A 27,977-nucleotide genomic window follows, 5' to 3' on the forward strand; every position below is an offset into this window, starting at 1 on the left:
TTGGTTTTTATTTATTTATTTATGTTGTTTCAATATTGTTTGTTCTTGCTTTTCTTTCCCATTAAGAGAAACCCAAGAGTTTTTTTGGCATGTATTCCAATTATAATAATTATTTTTTTCTGTGTATTGCTAATCTTAATTATGTTTATATTGACCAAAGTAAAAAAAGAATTTGAGACTTGATTCTTTTCATTCAAGTTAAATGGAAAATGTGAATTCTTTTCACGTGAAACTGAAGTAGTTTTTGAACTCAATGTGGCAATCTCTATTGTAAAACCACATCACCATTTATTCTGTTTGGCTACTTGTGCAAGTTGTGAGGGAGATGATTTTCAGTTTCTTTTTCTCATGAATTTTCACATGAAATGGAACTAGTTTTTGAGCTCAAACTAGCCAAGTAGTAACTCTAAATAGAAGGTTAGACTTGTGCCTTTTCTTCAATGTACTGGTATTATAAATTTTGGATTGACAGTTTTCTTATAGAATTTTCTTTTTCTGAGGCTATTTAGAACAATGATATTTGTTTGGGCATTTTTGTTTAATATCTGAACTTTTTTCTTCAATTTCAATATGAAACTGACAGCCTTTTTCCCTACAATCTCCAAATTGCCTATGCTATTTTGATTTTCTTGTCTTAATTTTGTTTGGGTCTGTTTTTCTAGTGTTGCACATTTTTTTTAATTTGAACAGGGAAAAATGTAAAAATGCATAGACCCTTGTGGTTTGGGTTTATAAACAGATTCCTTGTACTATCAATTTGATGTTATTGACTCATGAAATTTGAGAAATGATGAAATTGATCATTCCATTGCACTTGCGTCAACCGTGATGGACGAAAATTGATCATGTGCACAGGTGCACTGCATGTGATCACTTTATTTATATAGCAAGCAAGGTATGTTCATCATATATCTCAGCTGATAATATTTTTTTTCCCTTTTCTAAATTGGTTCTGGCTTACAGTTTGTACTGAAGGAAAATTTAGTTCTTACAATATTCAGGGATGAGGTGGGTTCTACCACCTGTTGTTGAAATTATATTTGTCATTTGCTGAAGTTTTTTTCTTTTTCAGATATGAGTCATTTGCAGTTGTTGACTGTCATTGTAAAACAATTAAATGCAGTAAATACTTTTGCATGAGGACTATCAGTTATTTGTTTTGCCACAAATATTAGAATCAAAGAAGATGGCAAAATCAGGACGTACAAAGCAGAAAGAAGCGGGTCTGGAGTATAGTGTTGCGAAGCAGGTTGAGAAAATGATAAGATAAAATCAGAAATTTTTATTAACTTATTTTCTTCAATCCCAAAGTCTAAATGCAAAGCACTAAAGGTAAAACAACTTGTTATTGCTGAGTAGAAATATAAGAAGAAAAAACATTTGTTATAGGTTAATTAAAATATTGATTTTACAGTTTCCTTGTACAGCTTGATAATGTAGATGCGCCTAATTAAACCTAAGGCAATTTGTTTTTTTTGTTTTGTTTTTTGTTTTTTGTTTTGTTTTGTTTTGTTTTTTTTTTTTTTGTGTGCAAAATTTGCATAATATAACTATTTCAGCATTGACCTTGGAATATTAAAAGGGATATAACCAGTATCTATGTATTGTTTGTTTCACAGCTATGCTGGCATTCTCATATCATAAAGTTTGAGTTGTATTTGTGTCCATACTTCATGGGAAATACTTGCTCTATTAGTGACATAACATTTAAGAGTAACTATAACTTTGTTCTTTTGTTCTTACATATATATATATATATATATATATAAAGAAGCAACTATAAAAGTATCAACCATAATTCTCATTTTCTCATAAACAACCTTTCCTGTTGATGTTGAATGGTAAAATTTTTTTCCTCATGTTTCAAATATCCATCAGAATACCGGATTTTATTTATTTATGTTTATCTAACCTCATTGATTTTTATGGCTCCATCAGCAAGCATTGAATATGATATAGTAATGTTGGTTGATCATTTCAGTGAAGTGCATGAGCAAGCATTTGTGTCTTGTGATGCCATACATCGTGAGAGGAGAATATTATTGAAGCAAGAGATTGGAAGAATGGTGCTTTTCTTTACCGATCAGCCTAGGTTATTAGCTCCAAACATTCAGGTAAACGTTACAAACTTCATTAAATGAGGTATTGGAAATTGTGTCACATGCCAGAAGTTCTGTAGACTGTAGTGCACCCACCCGCCCAAACATGCAGACATATAGCATTACTTGAATGTGACTTATTGGCCAATGTTGCCAATGCAAACATATGCTTGAATTTTTTTGGGGAACCTAAGGCACGTCACCATAGGAATTGTACATAGGTTTTACCCCACCCCAAAAAAAAAAGAGAATAAGTTAATCAGCCACTCATCAACAAGCTTGAGCTTGTTCAAAAAACAAATGAACCATGTGGAATTGTAATCTAACTTGGTGGTGAGCTTCAACTTGGTTCGTGATCGAAATAAATTAAATAAACAAATTATTAACTTTAAATACTTGGCTTGACTCAACTTGGTCATAGCCCTACTTCTGATTGGGTGGCTCACCTGCCATCCTATCCCACACTGAAACTCTTAGTCTTTTTTTTCCAGTAAAACTGTTAAGTCAATTACATTTCTGGATGAGTTAGGATATGGACAAGTGGTCTTTACAGTGACATTGATATTAAATTTCTTAGAGCCCTTGGGTCTACTAATTGGTTTTATTTCCTCCTTATGCTCTCTTTGTCAATGAGTTTGAGTTGTTTTTACATGTCAATTACTTAGATATAAAATTGACTCATTAGTAGTTTTGTAGTGCTGAATGATGCATTCTCTAATGATTTAATATTTCCTACAGATGGTGTTTTCTGCCTTGGCTTTTGCTCAATCTGAGGTCATGTTGTATTTCCAACATGTAGGAATTGCATCATCAAAATTGAAGGCTGCACGAATGGTACCAGTGGACATAGTAAGTGAAGTTTTCCTTCCCTCTATTGGTTGCACCAGTTACCACTAGTCCTTGTTTGTGAACCAGCTAATGAAGTGCTTGACTTTAACCACCATGACCTTTGTTTCAGGATCAAAGTGATCCAACCATTGGGTTCCTATTAGATGGAATTGATCGCCTATGCTGTTTAGTGCGCAAGTATATTGCAGGTTAGAGTTTTTATTATTTGCAGGTTAAATTTATTGTTTTATATATATATATATATATAGTTTTTTCTCCCTAGCAAGAAGTTGTATGTAACTTGTTTCCTTCTAAGATAGTTTATAATGACTCAAGTCCTTGGCTAATTTGTACCAAATACAAATAATAAAAATTTTGAATTGCGTTTGGATGGATAACTTTCTACTATTGAGATGTTCAGACATTACACTAGCAAATTTAGAATGTTGAATAACCGTGTTGATTTTTAATTGTTGTTTACATGCAGATTTAAATATGATTTACCTTTTTAAGCTTCTAAAAGTCTGAATTAATTGAGAGGACCATCTGATAATTTAGTACCAAAAATTAAAATAAATTAACCTTAGTCCCTCTTCCCAGAAGGTTTATATTCACTTTTGAGCCACAGTAATTCGCCACCCATTCCATGATTGGCTTTGTGATTTTAATTATCACCACATAATATATATCTTAAGATGGCATTACTGTGCTACTTTGCATTAAAAAAAATATTAATTTTTGTTTTGGTCCATAGTAATTTAGTAGAGTGATGGTTTAGTTAATCATCCACTGCCTTCAGAGCAGCATATCAACAGTGCAAGTCTGCAAGAAAAGTAAACTAAACATGAATACTCAGTCTTCCGGGCTTCACTTGGATATAACATGAATGCTTTCATGTAGATTTTATCTGATATGACTGATAAACTTTGCTGAGCAGCAACTAGATGATATGCTATGTTGTTTTGTTACTACAGCCAGAGATCTCTTATATAAATTTAAAGTATATTTTATACTTTTTTTCATACTTTTATGCAGCAATTTGAGGTTATGCATTATCATATCTTTCTTCCTGTGCTGGTAGAATCCGTTTCTTGCTGGGCACTCCGGGAATGGTGGCGCTTGACTTAGATGCAGGCTTAAAAGGACTTCTTCAGCAAATTGTTCAACACCTTGAAAACATTCCAAAACCTCAGGGTGAAAACATTTCTGCCATCACATGTGATCTATCCGTAAGTTATCTCTGCAGACCATGTTCTATTTTTATTGAGTAAATGTTGCATATCAGAAATCTTCTGAGGTTTCTGAAACTTTACTGACCTGCTATGGGTCTGTAATTTTGTTTGTCACCTCCTTTGGGTAAAAGTCTCATATAAATAAATTACTTAGTAACAAAACACAGTGACAAATGTGTGTGATCTAATAAACATGTTAACTGAGGTTATTTGTTTATGTCAAAAGCCCCGGAGATTTCAATTAGTTTCTCATATTTGAGTGTGTGTTTTTGTATATCTTGAAGCTTTTCCTTTTAAGTTATTGAGACTTTGTGTTTTATAATAATACAAGAGAGGTCATTGATATAATTAAAAGTGGTCTCTTATCATGCATGATAAGACAGCTGGAAGGATGAGAGATAATAGAGAAGATTGGACAGGAAATGCAAAGGGAACTACGAAGCCCCTTGTACGTATAAATGGATGTGTATATCTGTGAGAAGGCAATAGAAACATAACAACCACAGTCTCAGATTCAAACTTTTGGTGTCAGCTATGGAATCCTCCCTTTCTCCCTGACCATATTAGATCACAGAAAAGAGAAAACTTGCACTCTTTCGACTAGAGGATTTCTTATGTAGCGTGTTTAATGAATTGCCACAACAGTCTTCAAATTACATTAGATATGTAATTTGCACTCAAGAGTTTGTATTGTAGCTGTTTTATATTTTATCTTGCACACAACTTGTGTGTTGTTTCTAGATATGCTTATTTTGTAACTCACTCTAAGCTGAATTGCTTTGAAGTTAGTCTTGTTTGAAAATTGTCCTCATTGTTTTGTAAGTATCATAGTTCTTATTTTTGTACTGGCTTCTTTATTGGCACAATATGGATAAATAATTATTTGTGGTAATTAATCAGGATTTCTAAAAGGATTGGTTAACGATTTTGATGATAGTCACATCTTCTTGGTCTAACATAAACATAAGACATTTGGAGAAAGCTACAGTCTCTACCGGGAGGAAGGATTATTATCAGAGCAGCATATCAACAGTGCAAGTCTGCAAGACAAGTAAACTAAACATGAATACTCAGTCTTCTGGGCTTCACTTGGATATAACATGAATTCTTTCATGTAGATTTTATCTGATATGACTGATAAACTTTGCTGAGCGGCAACTAGATAATATGCTATGTTGTTTTGTTACTACAGTTCTTTGTGTATATTTGTGCCTGAGTAATTGAACAAAAGCTTCAACCATTTTGAGAGATGTGGGTTCGGGTTTGTGTTTATGTTTTGGGAGAGGAACAGGGGTGAGGGGGTGAAGGGGAAATGAGCAGTGAAGAAAATGGTGGGGAATTAGGGTGAGGCGGGTAGGATAACAGAAGGGTCTGATTTTGTGCTCAGGTATGGGTCCCACAAAAAGTTGAAATATTTGAGTGAAAGAAAATGAAAACAGTGTGCCAAACGGGTGGGTATAGGGAATTGAGGTATTTTAAGTGATGAGTGATGAAAAAAAAAATCCAAACAGCCCCTTAGTTTTCACTTTTCAGTGCATTTTTTTGAGACATTTCCAAGTTTAGCGGGCTAGGTCATCGTATTCTCAAAGTGATATATAAGTTGTTTATGCTGTTGAACTAGTTCAGAAGCATGTTAGCTTATATTGATAAAATTCACATATGATGAGCATTGATGAAATGAATGCATACTTGGATTTCTGCAAAAGAGACAATAATAGCTTATGTGCATCTCTTTCGCTTTTTGATGCAGATGTGTTGATGAACTGGAATCTCAATTATCAAAGCATGGGAGTCTTAAAAAGCTCTATTTCTACCACCAGCACCTTACAGCTGTAATTTCTTGCATTCTATTTCTTTAACTTGTTTGCTAGGCTCCCCTTACTATAACCAAAAAAATTACATTGTCTGATTGATATGGAATTTATTTATTCTATTAAATTCTATTAAAGTGCTATGTATTGCTGACCTGGATCTTAATTGTTGTAATAGGTCTTCAGGAACACCATGTTTGGACCAGAAGGACGTCCTCAGCATTGCTGTGCATGGCTTGGTGTTGCTAGTAGTTTTCCAGAATGTGCTTCTCCCATTGTTCCGGAAGAGGTAAAATTCTACCCCTCCCACTCCCATGCATCCTTAATTTTCATATTTTGGGGGGCAAGGTTGTCTGTCAGCCTACCAATCACGTCTCCCAAACCCCAGAAAAAGTGAGAGTTTTGTACATTGGTTATAATTTCTTTTTTTGGATTTCTTAGAAGCCGACAATATCTTAAAAATAGCCACATATCATAACAGTTTAATATTTCATCACTAAATGGTTCTAATCTTTAGATCGTGGCTACTATGTTTTTTTATCAGTAAGAAATATGTTGTATTAATGGTTTTAAAAACCAAACGGTCAATGAACTGTTTTTGCACCTGATTCCCGGTTTTTACCGGTTTTGGCTGGTTTGAGCAGTTTTACTGGACCAGATTGGTACAAGGTTCCTGGTCTGGTCTGGTTTTTAAATCCATGGTTGTAGTTTTGCCAAATCTGCCTAAAACAGGATCATTTGCACTTCCGAGAGGTTTCATTCTTTCAAGGTTTATCCACATGCTTTTGATCATCATTTTAAGATAAGGTGGAATTTAAATTCTTTTTTTCCTTATATTTGATAATGTGTAATGTGATTGGGAAATGTGATTCCATCATTACAAACATTAGTGACTTAACTGATGGCAATACTGCCAGGGTAATGAGTGTTGTCTTTTAGGTGATGCTTATACCAAGTTCATGTTCACTTCCATCTTCTACTTGCTCTTGCTGCCTGATTGAATCCTTCATTAGGTGTTTCATAAACACACATACAGAAAAATGAAAAAAAATGAAATTAAAGTGACTTTACTCCATACTGCAAGCAGGTAATGAAAATTGGTCGGGATGCGGTCCTTTATGTTGAATCTCTCATTGAATCAATCATGGGAGGATTGGAGGGATTAATCAATGTTCTTGATTCCGAAGGAGGATTTGGTGCCCTTGAGAATCAGGTTGATACATTTATGTCATGTTGTAACATAAAGAAATACTTGAACTTGATCTCTTGTTTCTGTTTAATGATACTAATTTTGGAGAAATTTCTCAGCTTCTTCCAGAGCAGGCAGCTTCCTATATCAATTATGCATCAAGAGTTTCAAATCCTTCAACTAAATCCCCAAAGTTATCACCTGGCTATGCTTTGCCTGGCCATGAGAGTTATCCTGAAAATGATTGTTCTATAAAAATGTATGTTATTTTAAATCAAATGCCAAATTCTCTTTTGCTTTCTTTCAATTCAAGAGTCTGCATCTTTGTATGTCTAATTCTTCGATGATGGCAGGTTAGAAGCTGCAATGCAGAGGCTGACCAATCTGTGCTCAGTTTTGAATGACATGGAGCCTATATGTGTTCTAAACCATGTCTTTGTCTTGAGGGAGGTAAAACATTTTATCTTCTTATTCTTTCCCTCTTTCATGCTTGTGCTGTAACATTAATATTAAGAAGATCCAATAACTACCAGTTTTTGGCTTAGTCAAGATCCAGAGTTCCATAAAACAGCCAGCCAAAATCAAACCCAAAATCAGTTACTTTCTCGAGATTAGAACCAAAACTATTTTATAATTTCATTAATTCAGGTGATGAACTACCTAGGCACCTGTTGGCAACCTTAAGTTCTTAAGTTGTGTTGCGTATTTGCATAGCAAATTTTAAATAAAAATAAAATCCATTGCTCTAGGAGTGAATGTCTCTCAATGTGTTTGTGTCATTTACAGTTTCTTCACATTCAAAGTATGGTACTCAATACCTCTGTTATCTTTACAAGTTAATCCGTGTAGATTGTCTATGAAGTTCAATTTTGAACTAAAACTACTGAGGATCAGATCCTATTAGGCAAAACATTTGCCTCCATTAGGGAGAATCCACAGTCAAACGGCTAAAAAGCAAACAAGTCAAACAATATGCATTTACATAAATCATTTGAAAAATTAAGCATACATTATTGTAAGAGTTAACACTAATTGACTGCATATTTTGAAGAGAAAATTTTTCGTTTGTTAAATTACCAATTGTCCCAAAAGCAAGCTCTTGGATATGATAAATTTAATTATTTAATTAAATTTCTAAGTTTTAACACTCCCCCTCACGTGTGAGCCGAAACTACCTTTTAATAGGTGAGGCCTAACATATAGCAATTTAAATGTAGAGTGGAGGAGACAAAAATCAAACTCAGGACCTTCTACTCTGATACCATATTAAATTACTGATTGTCCAAAACTTAACTCTTGAGATATGATAAATTTAATCATTTAACCAATACTTCTAAGTTCTAACATCGTTCTTGATTAGTCATCAAACACCAGGAAGGAAAAAAGAGGAAGAAAGAAGAAGAAAGATAGAAAGAGTGGGATTTGTTTTCAAGTGGTGCAAAAAGCTGCCAAATAATGCACAAGATGGCGTTCCAAACACAAAAGATTCAATGATGTCTAAGCAACTAAATTTTATTGAAAGGATCGTAAATTAGTAAGGCACAAAATTGATTTAATCAAAAGAGAGATGGAAGCAACAAAAGAAGGAACTATCATCAAAAAAGAAAGACAATGGGAAAAAGGGGGGGGGGGGGGTGAAGGTCCACTTGTAAAACACTTCTACACAATTTTGTTATCATCAGAGCAACAGGAGAGAAGTGAAAACAGATGGNTTTCATATTCCTTTTTTTTTTTTCTTCTCTTTTTTTTTTTGCTCTAAAACGAATACTTAGAACTTAGAACACTTATCTGGTGTGCCGGCCAGCACCCTAATCCTTTCCCACAGACGGCGCCAATTGTAAGGACCCAATTTGGGTTAACCCTGGGTGACAGGTTTTTAGCCTAATAAGCCCAAACAATAAATTTATAGAGAGTGGGTCGACAGGCTTAGGTACTGGCCGTCGATCACCATGCGTAAACTTTTTCTTATAAACAAATGCTAAGTGTTTCCTTACAAATGGGGAAATGCTCCTCGGCCTGTGGCCGAGGAGGCCTCAACGTTCTCTCTTTCTGTCCCCCCTCTCTTTTTGGCTTTACTAGCTTTTCTTTTATAGTTTTCATCTTCCTATCTCCTGCTTCCATCTGTTGATCGTCTATTCGCTTTTTCTTCTGGTCGTCCGTCCCATCAGAGGCCTTATCGGCACTCAAGTGGCTCACTCTAACCAACGTTATCCTGCCAAGGGGTTACCTCCCCATTAATGCGGCCAGGGGGAGTTAGTTGAATGCATTAAATGCGATAGTGACCGCTTACTTTGGGGTTAGCCTCTCTCCAAAATCACCTTTGTCAGGCCGAGGACAAGGTATCCTCGGCGTGAACTTAGGAAAATAAGCTCTCCTCCCCTTTCCCTCAAAAATAACTTGCGATCCTCGGCATGGGCCTTGGGCCTGCTATATGATGGGCCGAGGCTATCAGGCCCATGGGCCTCACAGACATAAAAGTAATATAAAAAATATATATTTTATTTTCATTTCCTTCCTTATTGCAAACCAAACAAAAAAATTGTGTTCTTATCATTCTGGATTCCTTACTATTATTCATTTATTTTCTCTTCTCTTACCTCTACTGTATCCAAACAAAATATAAGTGTTAGTGTTGATTGTACTTTGTATGCTATTTTAGTACTAAATATAAAATATAATAAAATACTTTGCTTCACGTGATCATATAGTGCCCGTTTGTTTGGGCGTTTTGAGCCTAAAAGCTGGCTTTTTAAAAAAGCCAGCCCAAAATTGGCGTTTGGTAAGTTTAAAACGCAACTTTTCTGAAAAAGTTGCGTTTTGTTTTTCTGAAGAAACGCGCGTTTGAGTTATGGGAGAGCTTCGGTCCATAATGAAAAAGCTGGTGTGGGCGTTTGATATATATCCGTTGGGGTGACATCAATTACCAAATTACCCTTCAGAGTCTAACGCACAGCTTTTTTTTTTGGGAAGAAAAAGGAATTTCATAAAAGCTAAACAAAGAACACAGAATCAGTACACTTCCACGGCAATCAGCCTCCAGAATAGGAAAGATCCACAGGCGGATCAGAAAAAATCTCAAAATCAGAATCTAACACAAAAAAATCCTTTGCCCTCTCAATAACAAATTTCGAAATCCAAACACAAAAAATCTATAACAAATTCCCAAATCAGCTAAGGAAAAATAAAATTAATCCCTTGCAAATTAGGATTCCTCAGAATGCAAAACAAAAAAAAAAAATCAGAATATTGCAAATTAGGATCAAATGGAGTTTTGTACCCATCTTGCAGTGGATGAGTTCCGGTGGAGAAGAAGTTGAAGAGTCATGAGTTCCGGTGGCTCTTAGAACACGCCGAGAACGCAAGCATCGCAGCGACCGGCACCGAAACAGTCCCCGCCATCGCCGTCGGAGGGACCCTCCAAATCCCAACAACCACTCGCGACTCCTCCACCACGGCCACGGCCACCTCCACAACCACCACCGCGAAGAAATGTAAACGACGTTGTAAACGACGGCAGGGAAAAAAAAAAAAAAAAAAGGAAGAAGGAGGGCTTGGGATGTTCTGGCGTTTGGAGGAATGGCAGGGAAAACAAATGAGAAAAGAAGGATAAAAAAGAAAAGAGGAAGGGTACGTGTGTGGAGGAAAAAAAAGAGGGGAAAAAAAAAAAAGAAATGCCGTGTGTGGAGGATAAAAAAAGAGGGAAAAGAAAGGAAAAAAAAAAAAAGAAATGTTATCACAATTTTTTCACAATAAATTTTAAGTGGTAGGTTAGTATTAGGTAATATTGGTATGAAAAAAATAATTTTTTTAGAAAGAGAAAAAAATAATTTTAATAGTACGTTAAAATTAAAATTAGTATCAGTTTTTATCACAATATTTTTACAATATTTTCACAATAAATCTTAAGTGGTAGGTTATTATTAGCTATTATTTGTATAAAAAAATAATTTTTTTAGAAAGAGAAAAAAATAATTTTAATAGTACGTTAAAATTAAAATCAATATCAATTTTTATTACAATATTTTCACAATACTTTCACAATAAATCTTAAGTGATAGGTTATTATTAGCTAATATTGGTGAGAAAAAAATAATTTCACAATATTGATTTAAGTATAAAATAAACTCTCTTATATGTGCATTGTCCTTTTTGGTAATTTATCTTCAAACTGCCACTTTTATAAATGCTAGCCAAACACTCAGCTTTTTCAAAAAACACTTTTTAACAGTTTTTACCAAACACTCAGCTTTTTGAAAAAACACATTTTCATTATACACTTTTTGAAAACTCCACTTTTTCATTATGCACTTTTTTAAAAAGCTGAACCAAACTCACCCTTACCGAATTTGTTTTGTAAGACAGCTTAGCATCATGCTTCTTTTGCAGCTAATATCCACAATCTATTCATTCATACATATTTACAATAATAGTAGTTCGTGATCAAATCACATCAAATGCATATGGGTGTGTAATTAAATACATGCATGTTGATGCACATGTTTGGGATCCAATAAAACCATTAACAGATTCTTGTAATTTGATATTTTGATCCTAACACACCAATCATTAACTGCAGTATATGAGAGAATGCATCCTTGGGAACTTCAGGAGGAGATTGCTTGCAGTACTTAAAACTGATAATGATCTTCAATGGCCTTCTATTTTGGAGTCTCTGATTCGCAGACATATCAGCATTGTCCATCTTGCAGAGCAGCAAATTAGCATGGATTTAACCCAGGTTATTAGAGAAGTTTTGCTCACAGAAGCCTTCTCAGGACCAGTTTCCTCTCTGCACTTGTTTGAAAAAGTGACAGAACAACCTACTGGATCAGCTGCTGAAGCTGTATGTAACTGGTACATAGAAAATATAATCAAAGATGTATCAGGTGCTGGAATCCTGTTTGTTCCCATTCATAAATGTTTCAAGAGCACAAGTCCTGTTGGTGGATACTTTGCAGACTCAGTTGCTGATTTGAGAGAACTACAGGCCTTTGTTCGTATTTTTGGTGGCTATGGAGTTGACAGGCTAGACTATCTGCTGAAAGAACACACAGCTGCTCTTTTAAATTGCATTGACACCTCATTGCGCTCAAACCGTGAAGTGCTAGAGGCAATAGCTGGCAGCCTGCATTCTGGTGGCAGAATAGAGAGAGAGGCATCTATAAAACAGGTTGTTGATTTGGATACAGTGATTGAATTTTGTTTTCAGGCTGGGCTGGCCCTGGCTTTTGATGGGCTTCTAGCTGAAGCTGCTGGAGCTGTGCTTGAAGAAGGTGCACCCTTGATATATTCATTGCTAGCTGAGGTAGTTAAGCATGTACCTGATGAAATACCTGAAAAGAAGGAAATTAGGAGATTGAAAGGAGTGGCAAATAGTGTCGGTGTGGTCTGTGATCATGATTCCCAGTGGGTGAGGTCAGTCTTGGAAGAAGTTGGGGGTGCAAATGATGGTTCGTGGAGCCTGTTACCATATTTATTTGCCACCTTCATGGCATCTAATGTTTGGGACACCACTGCCTTCAATGTTGAAACAGGGGGCTTCAACAACAATATCAATTGCTTGGCAAGGTGGGTATTAAGTCATTTTTCCATAAATTGGAATAAGGCCGATGACAAGGACTCTTGAATGCTTATTAGTTAAATACTATTTGAAACCCAAAGTTAATAAATGCATACACGCAAATAAATTAAACCCACCATGTGCCTTAGATCTTCTGGAACTACAACATTTGATAGCACAAATATCTGTGTTTTACCTTCTACTCTTCTAGATACCTTTGTGAATGTTAAACTGAAAAGTTAAGCCATAGTCTGCTGCACATGAAATGTTGTAGTGGTTTTCATTACGTTTAGCTATCTTTGACAATCAAATTTCTTCTGCAGGTGTATCAGTGCTGTGATTGCAGGAAGCGAGTTTGTTAGACTAGAACGTGAGCGTCAGCAGAGACAATCTTTCTCAAATGGGCATGTTGATGAGACACTAGATTCTGAAATACAGAGCTGTTTGTCAGCTGAAGCAAGCATAAAGTCCACATTGCAACTCTTTGTAAAATTCTCTGCAGGGATTATACTAGATTCTTGGAGCGAAACTAACAGGTATGCGAATGATTTCATAGTCTGCTGCATGTGTCCAAATGCCCTTTCAAACAGTGATATGGCATGTTTCAAAATGCCCTTGTAGAATTTAGGCTAAAAAGAAAAATGACGACACTGCTGGACTACATTTTTCTGCACAGCTTGGTCTCTAATTCTCCAGTTTAACCATTGGTGATATGGTGGTTTGTGTTAATATGTAAATTGTCCAAACTGTTAATGTCTTCCTCTTTTCTGCACAGATCTAATCCTGTAGCACAGGTTATCTTCCTAGATCAACTTTGTGATATCTCCCCATAACTTCCAAGAAGTTATCTGGAACTCCATATTCCTTATGCCATTCTTCGGTCAATATATAGCCAGTACTACACGAATAATCCATCCACACTGCTGGCATTACTAAGTGTATCACCCCGCCATTCTCCTGCTGTNTGTATCACCCCCCATTCTCCTGCTGTATCACTATCACATGCATCCCTGTAATAAGGCAGGGCCGTGGTGACTCAACTCCTCAGTATCTCACTAATGATTCAGGCTATTTTAAATCAGCATCATCATCATATAGTCAGGAGCACATTTATGATAATGGTAGTGGAAACTTTCGGGGGAATGAAAACAAACGCTGGAATGTTTGCCGGTCTGGGCCACTGGATTATAGCTCAAGTCGTAAAGTAGAACATGGTGAAGGGTCAACTTCGGGAAGCACAGGTCCCAGTCCATTACCAAGGTTTGCAGTTTCTAGGTCTGGCCCAATAGCATATAAGTAGAAAGATGGCCGACAACAAATAAGAGGGCGGTAAATTATGATATACTAGTAAGTTTCCGTGTGATGCATGGATAATGTTATAATATTTTATGTAAATTTGTTTTTAGAAAATATTATACATATATTATAGCATATTTATTATAAAACTTTGTTAGTAATGAGTTCATCATAAAAAGTAACAATTATAAATTGTACACATATATCTATATAATTATTTTGTTCAAGTAATGAGTAATAATGAAAACAACTTGGAGTAATATTGTATAATAAAAGTTGATAAAAGCATATTAATTCATTTTATATTATTGATTTTTATTATGTGATGTAATAAAAAGTTTCATTACGATTTTTTTTTTTCTTCAATGCTTTGTTATTGTGGTATGGTGATGCTTGTTGTTAATATCAGTTTCTCCATCTTCAACATTTGAAATTTAGTCAATCCATATTTGTTCAATTTTTGGGCTTTCATCATTTTTTTCCTTTTGTTGCATCATTTATGTTAATTACTAATGAATTGGCACCATGAGATTCTTGATTAGATCTTACAAAGTTTGGACTTTGTTGCTAAGATTTTTCATAGATATTTGTATTTTTATATTAAATTTCAATGATGTGACAGTTTTTTGTAATTTTTTTTTTGTTAATTTTGGAATAGTGCAACAAAAAGAATTAACATAGCATGTTGAATTGTGTTTTTTTTTTCTTCCATACCTTTTTATCATTTGAAGTCGCATAAAAAATCTTAGCAACTATATAATTTTCAAAACCATCTTTTAGATTGAATTTATTCAAATGAAGTAGAGAAATCTTTTTTTTTTTTTTTTTTTTTAAATAACGTGAGATTCTTTCTCCAATATCAATATTTTTACAATAATATAAATAAGTTGTATCTTATTTTATTTTTCAGCAAGATCTTGATCTTGTAGATTTATTTAGGATTTTCTTGACATTTCAATCAAATATCATAAACTTTGTTTTGTTAGTTGCATTAAAAACTTCAATTTGAATCTTGTATCTAAAGTAGTTTGCAATTGTATATATATAGTGGTTATAGTGAGATAAATATATTATAAATATTTGGAGAGTATGTAGTTAATGTGAGTGTCTCCAACTTTGAGATAGAAAGATTTATTTTTGTTTTATATTTTGCACATCAAAATGATTTTGTTTGTAATTTGACATTCCTTTCACAAAGTACGCACAAAATGTAATACCAACCCATTGTTGTATCAATATTATTATTTTTATATATAAATGATGAATCTAATATTATATATAATAGCAGAAGCTTACGTTAGGAAAAAAGGCTATCTAAAATTATGACACGTTTACAATTAATGAGCGATAAATTACATGGTTTAGAAACGCTATAACCCCGTTTAAAAGTCTGTGACTATAAATTAAAAAATTAACCGGTTATACTTAGATGTACACCACGATAGAGAATTAGAGATTGAGAGGCGATGAGTTCACGGAGAAAGAAGCAGAGAAAGAGAGAGGCGATCCTACCTCCGCCAGTCCCATCGCCGTACTCCGTCCACCAGAACTGCAAACACACAGTCTCTTCCATTTTGATTTTCCTTTTCCTTTGACAAATTCAGCCGTTCTCTCTGTCTTTCTTAAAATAAAAAACCATAACCATTGAGTTCTCTTTCCATCAGCCCAGCCTCCACCCATATACCGCCGGAATAAACCCCACTTAAAACATCAAGCGGTTGGAAGTAAAGCCTCAATCCCAATCAACCCAATTAAAAGGAAAAAAAAAAAAAAATTCAAAAACTTCCATTGCCCATGTATCCATAGTTTGCAATCAGAGAACATCTTTGAATTTCTCTATCGGTTAGTTTTCTCTTTACTTTTCAGTTTGTGCATTAATTATGATCAGTTTTTTATAATTTGGCTGGATTCTTTTTTAATTTAACTTTCTGGGTTATATTTTTTATTAAGGTATTTGAGTTAGATTGGTTTTGTTTTGGGTATTTGGTTAAATTGATGTGTGTGTATCTATTTATGGTGGCCGGTTAAAAATAGAGCAATAGATTATTCTACAAAAAAATATAAGCCACACGAACAGGGTAGGAATAAAAAATGGCAATTGGGCTTTTTCCTTATCTAGGTATTTTAGAAGCATTAACGTGGATCTCTTTGAGGGATGCTATTATGATCTAGGTTTTCGATTAGGAGTAGTTTCGTTTAATTAGTTTAAACAGATGGGTTACATTTGGGTTTGAGGGATTTTGGTTAGAAGTTGTTTTGTTTAGGGTATCTGAGTTGGCTTAAATTGGTTTTAAGTATCTAGAATCAATTTTGCCCATTTGGGTCACTTTTATTTTGGATTTGCTTTCCCATTCAGATTAAGATGAAGATTTGTTCTGTCACTCAAAACACAATTCTTTAATAATCAAAACCACAACAAAGTTTTATTTAAATTTTTTTTTTTTTTTGGGTCTGTTGTTTCTGAATGGTCACTTTTTAAAAGCCAGTGGGAATCTGCGAAGAAATTTTATATTGGATGCCTCCTCTGCTCGATCACTTCAGAAGTGTAAGATGTTTAATTGTCTCTATCCAACTTCACTGCTGACTCTTTTGTTTTTTGTTTTTTATTTTTATAGTAGTTATCTTCAAATTTGACACTTGGTATCTTTTGTTTCCTTCATGATTCCTTAATGTGATATCTTATAATTAGAACTGTTTTTGGCTTTAACACAGGAGAAAGTTCTAAGATTCAAATAACAGAAGAATTGCCAAATCATTTTTCTCAAACTTTGTATACTATGTTTAGAATACTTCAATTTCATATTAATTTGATTATATTTTTTAATGTTCTCGCTGCCTATGTCTTAGCTTATGTATTATGTCTTTATATTAACTAATGAAATGTTTCAACAATTCATGTTATGGATTGTGTTATAGTCACTTGGATATCCCTGCAAATATATATATATATATATATATTGATGTATGTTCCATTAGTCTCTCAATCATGTTATGATATTAGAATTGTAATTAGATTGGTCCATGAAAGAATCATCCTTCAATTGTGTTCTTTGTGGACATCATTATAAAAAAAACATGTATCATTTGTGTATGGTATGTTAATGCTCTCAATTATGTTATGAAACTAGAATCATAACAGATTGCAATACAGAAAACCAGAAAACCATAATTTCACTTAGAAAAAATTATAAATTTCTATACACTCTAAACTTTCAGATTTTACAAAATAATGTTGCAAAGAAGAGGTGTCAGAGCAGCAGATCATATGGCAGTTGCAGTGACTATTGAAAGGATGGAGGGAAGGTGTAAAAAAAAAAAAAAAAAAATCAATTGTTGAACTGTTTACTGTTGATTACCATTGTGTCTTATGTATGTGTTAAGAAATATTAGATTGAAGATCAAGTTATTCACTTATTTGTAATAGTTATAATTAAAAAAGAAGAAGAAGAAGAAGTTATATGCATTTTGCACGCAACTTTTATTTCCTTGACTTTTGGTCTATGGTACTATAAACCTTAGCAACTTTTCCACTATATTTCTGTTTCTTTTGTTTAAGTTTGTATGAGAAGGTGCTTTTTTGAAATTAAATTTGAATTATATATATATATATATTAATTCCAATTACTTGGGACTTGCTCTCTGCAATATTCAATTCTGTTTGACCTTTCTATTTCTTTAGCAAATGTAAATGTTTATGTTTTTATTCTTTTTTTTTTTCAATGCTAGGCTTCTTAATTCAGTGCATCTGTAATTAATAATTCTAAAAATTAATATCAGTGATTGTGTACGATTTAGTATGGAAGAAGATGGCAACTCATTTTAGAGGATTGATTACAGAAATCAAGCCCGGGTACATCTTATGCCTGTTTCCTTTGTTATATGTGAATAAATTGAGTCTTGCAGGAATTAGGATATGTATCATAGATGTGTATATATTGTGCATTGTTAAACTGAGAAGTATGTTTGATTTTTTTCCCTATCTTTAGGAAAAGTTATTTAGATCTAATTATAAGTTTCTGGCTCTGTGTTTCTTTTACTTTTTACCTTTTTTTTTTTTTTTTCTTATTTATTTTTTATTTTTTTTGTGGGGGTGTGTGTGTGTGTACATGTGTGTGGTGGTGATGGTATGTTTCTCCACTCTACTTTTAAGTTCTAACCATGCTGCAAGTTATGTGCTCAACTTTGAACTTCGATTTTGACCTAATGTAGTTTGCAATTAGCATGCTTTTCTTTTAGGGTTTGTATTATTCTCGCACTACATAGATGCCCCTGATGCCAGTAAGCTATTACTGTGGGAGAAACATTTTAAGAATAACATCAACATTTTAGCCGAGGATCCATGTGGTGTGAGTGAACTAGGCTTTAGTTACATGGTGATGGATGGCATTATCCCTGGGTTCTATAAAATTGTCATATCCATGCGGGCAAGGTGATATTTCATTTTTCCGTTATGGAATTCGGTGCTGCTTAGAATTGATTAGCTATGATCAAATCCAATTCAGCTTCGCTACAGCATCAAGTATTTGTAATCTATAACAACTTTGGTTTTGGTTCCATGTTCATTTCCTTTTTCTGATGCCATCAAGTTTATTCCCTTTAATTCTTACACACTGTCATGTAGTTTGGTAGGAATTCCTTAATAAATAAATAAATAAAATAAAATAATAATAATAATAATAATAATAATAATATAGCACATGTCTGCATTTGGTTAGTCTAAGGAAAGGTTTAAGCAGGTGCTGCTTTTTCTTTTTATGTTGGTATTCTTTTATAAATATAGCACATGTTGCATTTGATTGTTTTGTGCTTTTTTTATCAAAAGGAAGTTATTGTAGATTTAGATGGTGATTGATATATATATATATATATATATATATCTCATATATCATATCTAACTAATATCTAATACTATATATAAAAGCAGAAACTTTGCCCTACAATTAAGGTTACATTGGAGACTTTTACTGATTTGGTATTTATGTGCCCTATATAGGGGCTGTCTTATTGTTTGATTTATTTTTTCACTTGATATATCAAAATTTTGTAGATGCAATGACCATTTTTTTGGTTACTAATATTACAATTTGACTAGATTGTAATAAAACTTTAGCATTTTTTTAAAAGCATGTATTTGTTTAATGACAGGCATATATTAATTTTGAAATATCAAAGGGTGAGGTTGAACGGATCAAAGAGCTTGATGAGAGACTTATAGACATATTAAAGCATTTGAAGGTCTGGATAAGTTATAAAACGTTGGAGGTTACTTTTAACTTTATGCCTAGATAGAATAAACCAATCAAATTTCTTATATTAGTGTACTGTTTTAAGAGATTTGAGCTTATATAGGGCTTCGAACTTCTGTTAATATTCATGTATTACTTAAGGTGTTTTTTTTTTTTTTTTTGGTATGGAAACTTCCATCTGGATCAAACATTTCTTTATTGTTATATTTTTTTAATTATGTTTTAATTACTTGAATTTTTTCCTTGAATTAGAAGCATATAAGTTTGTGAATGTATAAGAAAACTTACTTTGTTCTATATAACCAAATTTGTAGTCCAACTTGCAATAGATTTTAATTGCAAGGAGATATGGGTACACTTTTTGCAATTTCATATTCTGCCCTGTTGTTACAACTCCCCATACACTTTCAATAATGCAATGAATCTATGTAAAAAAAAAAAAAAAACAATTGGTGTATTGTACTGTAGATTATGATCAAACTTTGTAGTTTATATGCATTTATGATTTTTTATTTATTTATTTAAATTTTATAGTTTCTTATCAAGTTTCTAAGATACATTTACTTTGTGCAATATATAAATGTTGGGGTTGAACGGAATTTACAAAGGTCTATATTTATTCCTCGCAAAACGGACATGATAGGCGGAAAATAAGAAGGGAAAACGATATTTGGTCGATTGGAAAGGAGCAATAACATTGAGCACATAACCACACAAAAAGCAATGTAGAGGCACATTGGAATTCAAAAGGGAAAAAAAGTTAGCTATTGCCGAATCAACATCTTCAAATGCACTTGGTTGGATTGCTTTAGATTTAGATATTTGAGTTAGATTTGGTTTTAATTATGGTATTGGGTTTAAAATAAATTTTGTTTTGAGTATTTTGTATTAGATTTGGGTTGAATTAGTTTTTGGTATCTATCTATGGTGTTTGTAATTAGATTTGTAAATAGAGATATGTGTTGGGTGTTTGGTACGTGGTAAAAGTGTATTTAAATATTATTAAAAAAATTATTTCTAATAAATATAAATAAAAAGGTTCCGCACATAGTGCGGGTTAAAAAGCTAGTTTGAAATAATTAACAAACCTTTTTTTGTAAGATCTCATTCAATACATTTTATCTTTATTATTGTCTTCATATTATTTAAAGATAAATCTTCCTGTGAAAATTGTTTTACATGTATTTTTGGTATTTTTTGTATAGGATCATGTTTTTTACCATTTCTATCATTGAATTTTTTTAAAGAAAATATAAAGTTAATGGCATTTTGTGAGATAGTATATGCTCTTTATTAGACTTTTTTGTTATCATAAATTCTAGAAATATGCACTTGTCAATTATTTCAGTAATATGAGAGATCTCAAGATTTATATATATTTTTATTACACTGGTCGATGACAGAGAATTTGTCTGCATAAATTGCATAGAATATTATTAATAGACAAAAGCATATTGAATTGAAATTGGGGAAAAATGAAGAGATATTTCATAAGAATAAGATTTTCTAGAAGTATCATCTATACGTGGGTGAGGAAGAAGAGAGTTTTTAAGAGGGAAAGAGTTTTTGCTTTGATTTACACATGGAAATGATCAAATTTGGGTCATAATATGTAAGGTAAGAACTGGGCTTGAGTTTTTCATAAGGTTTGGTCTACTTTTAAAGGTAATCAATTTTATGGTGAATAATTTTTGGTCTAATTGGTCTAATTATTAAGAACAACTCATATCAATATAATAGTAAAAATAAGTTACTATGATCTATTGGGTAACAGTAAAAAAAACTTAATAAAAAGAGGTAAAACATGTTAAATTTATATAATAGTAAAAATAAGTTACTATGATTTATTAAGTAATAGTAAAAAAATTTAATGGAAAAAAGTAAAAAAAAGGTTAAATGCAATAAATTACTATAATCTATTGAGTAACAGTAAAAAAAAAAAAACTTAATAAAAAGAGGTAAAAAAATGCTAAATTTATATAATAGTAAAAATAAGTTACTATGATTTATAGGGTAACAGTAAAAAAAACTTAATGAAAAAAAGGTAAAAAAAAGTTAAATGTAATATTAGAATGCCATGTGGTAGGACTTCATACACTCTCACATGAGGTCTCTATTTTTATATATATACTAGTTAAAGACTCGTGCATTGCACTGTTTACTTAAAAAGATATATGTAAATAAATTAGAAGATTCAAAACTATATTAATAATTAGTTAGTCACATTATAAAAAACATTAATGTTATGACATATAATTAATACATATATTTGGAGTCACTTTTTATGAGCATAGTGTGTAATATATAAATTTTACATATTAAAACATAAAATTATGATATACAATTTAAATAAATATTAAATTTTTTTAAAATTACTTGAAAACTTTTTCTAATATTCATCATCACATAGTCAGGAGCACATTTATGTTAATGATAGCGGAAACTTTCGGGGGAATGAAAACAAACGCTGGAATGTTTGCCGGTCTGGGCCACTGGATTATAGCTCTAGTCGTAAAGTAGAACATGGTGAAGGGTCAACTTCGGGAAGCACAGGTCCCAGTCCATTACCAAGGTTTGCAGTTTCTAGGTCTGGCCCAATAGCATATAAGTAGAAAGATGGCCGACAACAAAGAAGAGGGCGGTAAATTATGATATACTAGTAAGTTTCTCGTGCGATGCACGGATAATGTTATAATATTTTATGTAAATTTGTTTTTAGAAAATATTATACATATATTATAGCATATTTATTATAAAACTTTGTTAGTAATGAGTTCATCATAAAAAGTAACAATTATAAATTGCACACATATATCTATAATAATTATTTTGTTCAAGTAATGAGTAATAATGAAAACAACTTGGAGTAATATTGTATAATAAAAGTTGATAAAAGCATATTAATTCATTCTATATTATTGATTTTTATTATGTGATGTAATAAAAAGCTTCATTACAATTTTTTTTTTTTTCCTTTGATGCTTTGTTATTGTGGTATGGTGACGCTTGTTGTTAATATCAGTTTCTCCATCTTCAACATTTGAAATTTAGTCAATCCATATTTGTTCAATTTTTGGGCTTTCATCATTTTTTTCCTTTTGTTGCATCATTTGTGTTAATTACTAATGAATTGGCACTAAAAGATTCTTGATTAGATCTTACAAAGTTTGGACTTTGTTGCTAAGATTTTTCATAGATATTTGTATTTTTATATTAAATTTCAATGATGTGATAGTTTTTTGTAATTTTTTTTTTGTTAATTTTGGAATAGTGCAACAAAAAGAATTAACATAGCATGTTGAATTGTGTTTTTTTTTTTTCTTCCATACATTTTTATCATTTGAAGGCGCATAAAAAATCTTAGCAACTATATAATTTTCAAAACCATCTTTTAAATTGAATTTATTCAAATGAAGTAGAGAAATCTTTTTTTTTTTTTTCAAATAACGTGAGATTCCTTCTCCAATATTAATATTTTTACAATAATATAAATAAGTTGTATCTTATTTTATTTTTCAGCAAGATCTTGATCTTTTAGATTTATTTAGGATTTTCTCGACATCTCAATCAAATATCACAAACTTTGTTTTGTTAGTTGCATTAAAAACTTCAATTTGAATCTTGTATCTAAAGTAGTTTGCAATTGTATATATATAGTGGTTATAGTGAGATAAATATATTATAAATATTTAGAGAGTATGTAGTTAATGTGAGTGTCTCTAACTTTGAGATAGAAAGATTTATTTTTGTTTTATATTTTGCACACCAAAATGATATTGTTTGTAATTTGACATTCCTTTCACAAAGTACGCACAAAATGTAATACCAACTCATTATTGTATCAATATTATTTATTATTGCAATATCGTAGTAGTTCACATCTTGCAATGAACTTTGAAATTAATACGTATTTTTTTTAATGTAAATAATATGATTTATTATTATTTTTATACATAAATGATGAATATAATTTGAAATAATTAACAAACATTTTTTGTAAGATCTCATTCAATACATTTTATCTTTATTATTGTCTTCATATTATTTAAAGATAAATCCTCCTGTGAAAATTGTTTTGCATGTATTTTTGGTATTTCTTGTATAGGATCATGTTTTTTACCATTTCTATCATTGAATTTTTTTAAATAAAATATAAAGTTAATGACATTTTGTGAGATAGTATATGCTCTTTATTAGACTTTTTTGTTATCATAAATTCTAGAAATATGCACTTGTCAATTATTTCAATAATCTGAGAGATCTCAAGATTTATATATATTTTTGTTACACTGGTCGATGACAAAGAATTTGTCTGCATAAATTGCATAGAATATTATTAATAGACAAAAGCATATTGAATTGAAATTGGGGAAAAATAGAGAGATATTTCATAAGAATGAGATTTTCTAGAAGTATCATCTATATGTGGGTGAGGAAGAAGAGAGTTTTTAAGAGGGTAAGAGTTTTTGCTTTGATTTACACATAGAAATGGTCAAATTTGGGTCATAATATGTAAGGTAAGAACTGGGCCTGAGTTTTTCATAAGATTTGGTCTACTTTTAAAGGTAATCAATTTTATGGTGAATAATTTTTGGTCTAATTGGTTTAATTATTAAGAATAACTCATATCAATATAATAGTAAAAATAAGTTACTATGATCTATTGGGTAACAGTAAAAAAAACTTAATAAAAAGAGGTAAAACATGCTAAATTTATATAATAGTAAAAAAAAATTACTATGATTTATTAGGTAATAGTAAAAAAATTTAATGGAAAAAAGTAAAAAAAGGTTAAATGCAATAAATTACTATAATCTATTGAGTAATAGTAAAAAAAAAAAACTTAATAAAAAGAGGTAAAAAAAATGCTAAATTTATATAATAGTAAAAATAAGTTACTATGATTTATAGGGTAACAGTAAAAGAAACTTAATGAAAAAAAGGTAAAAAAAAGTTAAATGTAATATTAGAATGCCATGTGGTAGGACTTCATACACTCTCACATGAGGTCTCTACTTTTATATATATACTAGTTAAAGGCCCGTGCGTTGCACTGTTTACTTAAAAAGATATATGTAAATAAATTAGAAGATTCAAAACTATATTAATAATTAGTTAGTCACATTATAAAAAACATTAATGTTATGACATATAATTAATACATATATTTGGAGTCACTTTTTATGAGCATAGTGTGTAATATATAAATTTTACATATTAAAACATAAAATTATGATATACAATTTAAATAAATATTAAATTTTTTTAAAATTACTTGAAAACTTTTTCTAATAGAATCTTAGATGAAGTAAAATTTTAAATTTCTTATAGTTTAGAAAATAGATTTTTAAATTATTGTTGAAAGAGTTTGATCTGCATTAACTATCTATTGTCACTATATTAATAATTAATGATAGTATGCATATAGTAGTATAACCTATTACCAAAACACTTTAATTTTGAAAGGAAAAAATTGAAAAGGAATGGGCATTTTGAGGATATAAAACATGGCATTTGAGGCTTATGAGCACTATTTTGACTTTCATAATGCATAATGTAAACAAAGAAAGAATAAGTGTTAACCTTATGTGTGGAGTAAAGTTGCTTTAGATGATTATATATGAAATCTTCACATGTTTTGTAACCAAATAGACAAACAAACTCTTCATAAGAGTGTCATTAAAAAGTAAAATAAATACTAAACTAAAACTCTTAACTCAAGGAAAAAAACTGAAATTTGTAAAACTTAAACTTTTTCAAGTGTGTGGATTGAAAATTTTAAAAGTATATAAACTAACACTTAAATTAAAATATAACAAAAAAGTGTAGTGACAAACTAAAAATTGTAGATAATTCATATAGTGAGGAAGAGGGAAAAAAGTTGATACCTACAAATAAACTTTTGTATCTATCCAAAAATTAATATAGCAATGGTTCAAAAGTTGTAAACTTACTCTGGATTTATTGGAAATAGAATTTTATACTATTAAAACTTTAGCTTAGCTAATAGAGTTTAATCTCAAGAAAACTATCTTCATAAAAGTGTCATTAAAAAGTAAAAATCAATACTAAACTTAAATTCAAACTCTCTTAATTTGTGGAGGTGTGAAGCTAAAATCTAAATCTTTAAAACATCATGCTTTTGCTCAATTATTCTCCTTTTTATTAATAAAAATTTTACTACTTAAGAAAATTAATTTAATCTAATAACGCATATATAAACATAACACGAATACATATGGAACCTTTGTTGTAGGAGAGAAAATAGAATTTGATAATTCTTAAATAATAAATAGATTAAGCGTTAATATTTATAGGGGCTTATATAATAGATTTCATGGATTTGAAATTGCATTTATGACTCATAAGCAAAACCTTTAAAAAAAAACACACAAAAACAAAGAAGAGAAATACATACCTATTTAGGCTATTGGATGGTAGGTTTGATAAAGACTTCTACTATGAATTTCACAAACATCAAATTGCCTACGTAATAAGGAAAAAAAAAAAAAAAAACAAACAAACAAACAAAGAAGAGTTAGATTTCTAAACAACATAGGAAGGAATCGTAAGAGAATGAAAATTATTGATAATGGGGGAGAGAAAAGAAGAAGAAGAAGTTATCCAAAAAATATGTCATATAAATTGAATGAAAAAAAAAATGTTGACATAAAAAAAGAAGAAGTAAGTAAACCTGAATGATGGCAATAAGGAAATAGGATAGATTTAAAAAAAAAAAAAAAAAATCAGCTTAGAAGTTTAAAGTTATTCAAAAAAGAAGAAGTTTTTTTTAGAAACATAACTTTATCCAAAAAAGTGATATAGTCATAGAAGAAAAGTTAATAAGAACAAAGAAGGGGATTTATTTACTTTTATTTATTTATTTTTGAGTTAAAAATATTTGATGCAATTTGAATTATAAAAAAAAAAAAAAAATCTTATGTGAATATAACAAAAAAATTAATAAAAAATTTAACAAAAAATAAAAGAAAACGTGATGGATAGTTGTGAGGAAATAGGATAGAATTTTTTTTTCTTAAACCTAATTATCAATTAATGTAGAAATTAAACCTAAAATAAAATTAAAAAAAAAACACACAAGAAGAATAAGTTGTTATCAACATAACTTTATCCAAATAAGTGATAAACCAATGGAAGAAAAGTTAATAAGAATTAATAAGATGTTACAATAATTATCTTCCCCCCCCCCCCCCCCAAAAAAAGTCAGTATGTAAAGAGGAAGATTTTGGTTTTTTTTTTTTTACACAAAGTAATATAATTAAAAGAAAAAAAAAAAAGAAGAATCGATGAAGATTGTTGTTGTTTTTGTTTACTACGTGTACTATTTTTACATGAGTAATGTAATTTAAAAAAAAAAAAAGAATTAGATGAAGATTTTGAATTGTAATCAAATTAAGATTTTTTATCAACTTATAAATTATAATAATAAAAGGATTAGATGAAATCTTTGGATTGTAATCAAATTAAGATTTTTATCAATTTAGAAATTATAGGAGAAGAAGAGATAAGAACAAAAAATTATATATATATTTTTTTTAAAATCTAAAAAAATTTCTGCAATTTGGTGCAGCTACTTGGCGCAACTATGGCTTCTAAGCCCAACTTTTATTATATAGTATATGATATATATATATATATTGATTTTCCCAAGGATAGTTATATGTATATATAGTTATTGAGATAGTTCATAAAAATTTTGACATAATGTATACCTGAAATTACTTTACTTTTTGTGGTAGCCTTGATCGTGTAAATTAATGTCATTTATTTCATTCCTTGAACTAGAAATTTGTGAAATATGGTTGCTTCCCCTGGGGAAGTATGAACATTCACTCGTATCCTGTACAGCCCTCCATTAGTCATCTCCGGATTGCCCAAAAATGAGCCACCCGTGTTAAGTTTAAACTAGACAATCTCAAGTTTATTCTACCTAACATTAACCCGCTGCATTCACTATGATCATTACAGATCGAGAATCACAAAACAAATATTCACCGGCAACACAATTAACATCTCTGCTCAAGTCACTGTTTGAAGGATTGTTCTTAAGCACAATATTATTTCTATCCTGTCAAAGGTTCCAAATGGGCCAGGAGGGGGCCTTATCCGTGACCATAGTGGTCTTAATTTGGATTAAAGTATTTACCCAAAACATTGGGGTGACCACCAATGTTGATGCAGAGCTTTGGGTTACAAGGGATGGGTTGACATCATGTATAAATCTGTCTCTTGGAAGTTAGAAATAGATATTGATGCTGAAGTAGTGCTTGGCTAGGTTTCTGAAGCTTACAATAGTAATTTATATTGTGCTTTTCTTATCATGGATTGCAAGATTTTGTTGTTTTTGATAGTCTGCTGTGGACCTTTGTATGCTTCTTTTCTATGACAATTTGGGTTTGTGTTATGAGAAACTTTATTTGCAATCTTCTGCTTAGTTAATGAAAGTCGGGGTTTACCAAAAAAAAAAAAAAACCATTAATAAAATGATTTTATTTTTGTTGAGTTGACATTTTGCTTTCATACAAATAGGTCCAATATATTTTACAGATAGGCCCAATTATATTGGGGATACTTGAACCTAGTATCTTGTATATCGTTTATGTAAAATCAATGTCTTATATGAGATTTATATTTATTTGATCTTCACTAGCTACGATACATAAGATACCTGCAAATGATGTATACCCACTCTGCA

General features: G+C 31.2%; 1 protein-coding gene and 1 pseudogene across 1 annotated transcript in view; one reads left to right on the forward strand and one right to left on the reverse strand.

The window, feature by feature from the left end:
- The window catches only part of LOC112023821 (uncharacterized), a 48,444-nt gene that overhangs the window by 8,269 nt on the left and 12,198 nt on the right, over positions 1-27,977 (reverse strand). The gene's annotated exons all lie outside the window — the stretch shown is intronic.
- LOC112020145 (protein NAP1-like) lies at positions 989-15,789 on the forward strand (annotated as a pseudogene).

Source organism: Quercus suber, unplaced genomic scaffold (genome assembly GCF_002906115.3).
Source record: "Quercus suber isolate HL8 unplaced genomic scaffold, Cork oak 2.0 scaffold_340, whole genome shotgun sequence".
Lineage (NCBI taxonomy): Eukaryota > Viridiplantae > Streptophyta > Magnoliopsida > Fagales > Fagaceae > Quercus > Quercus suber.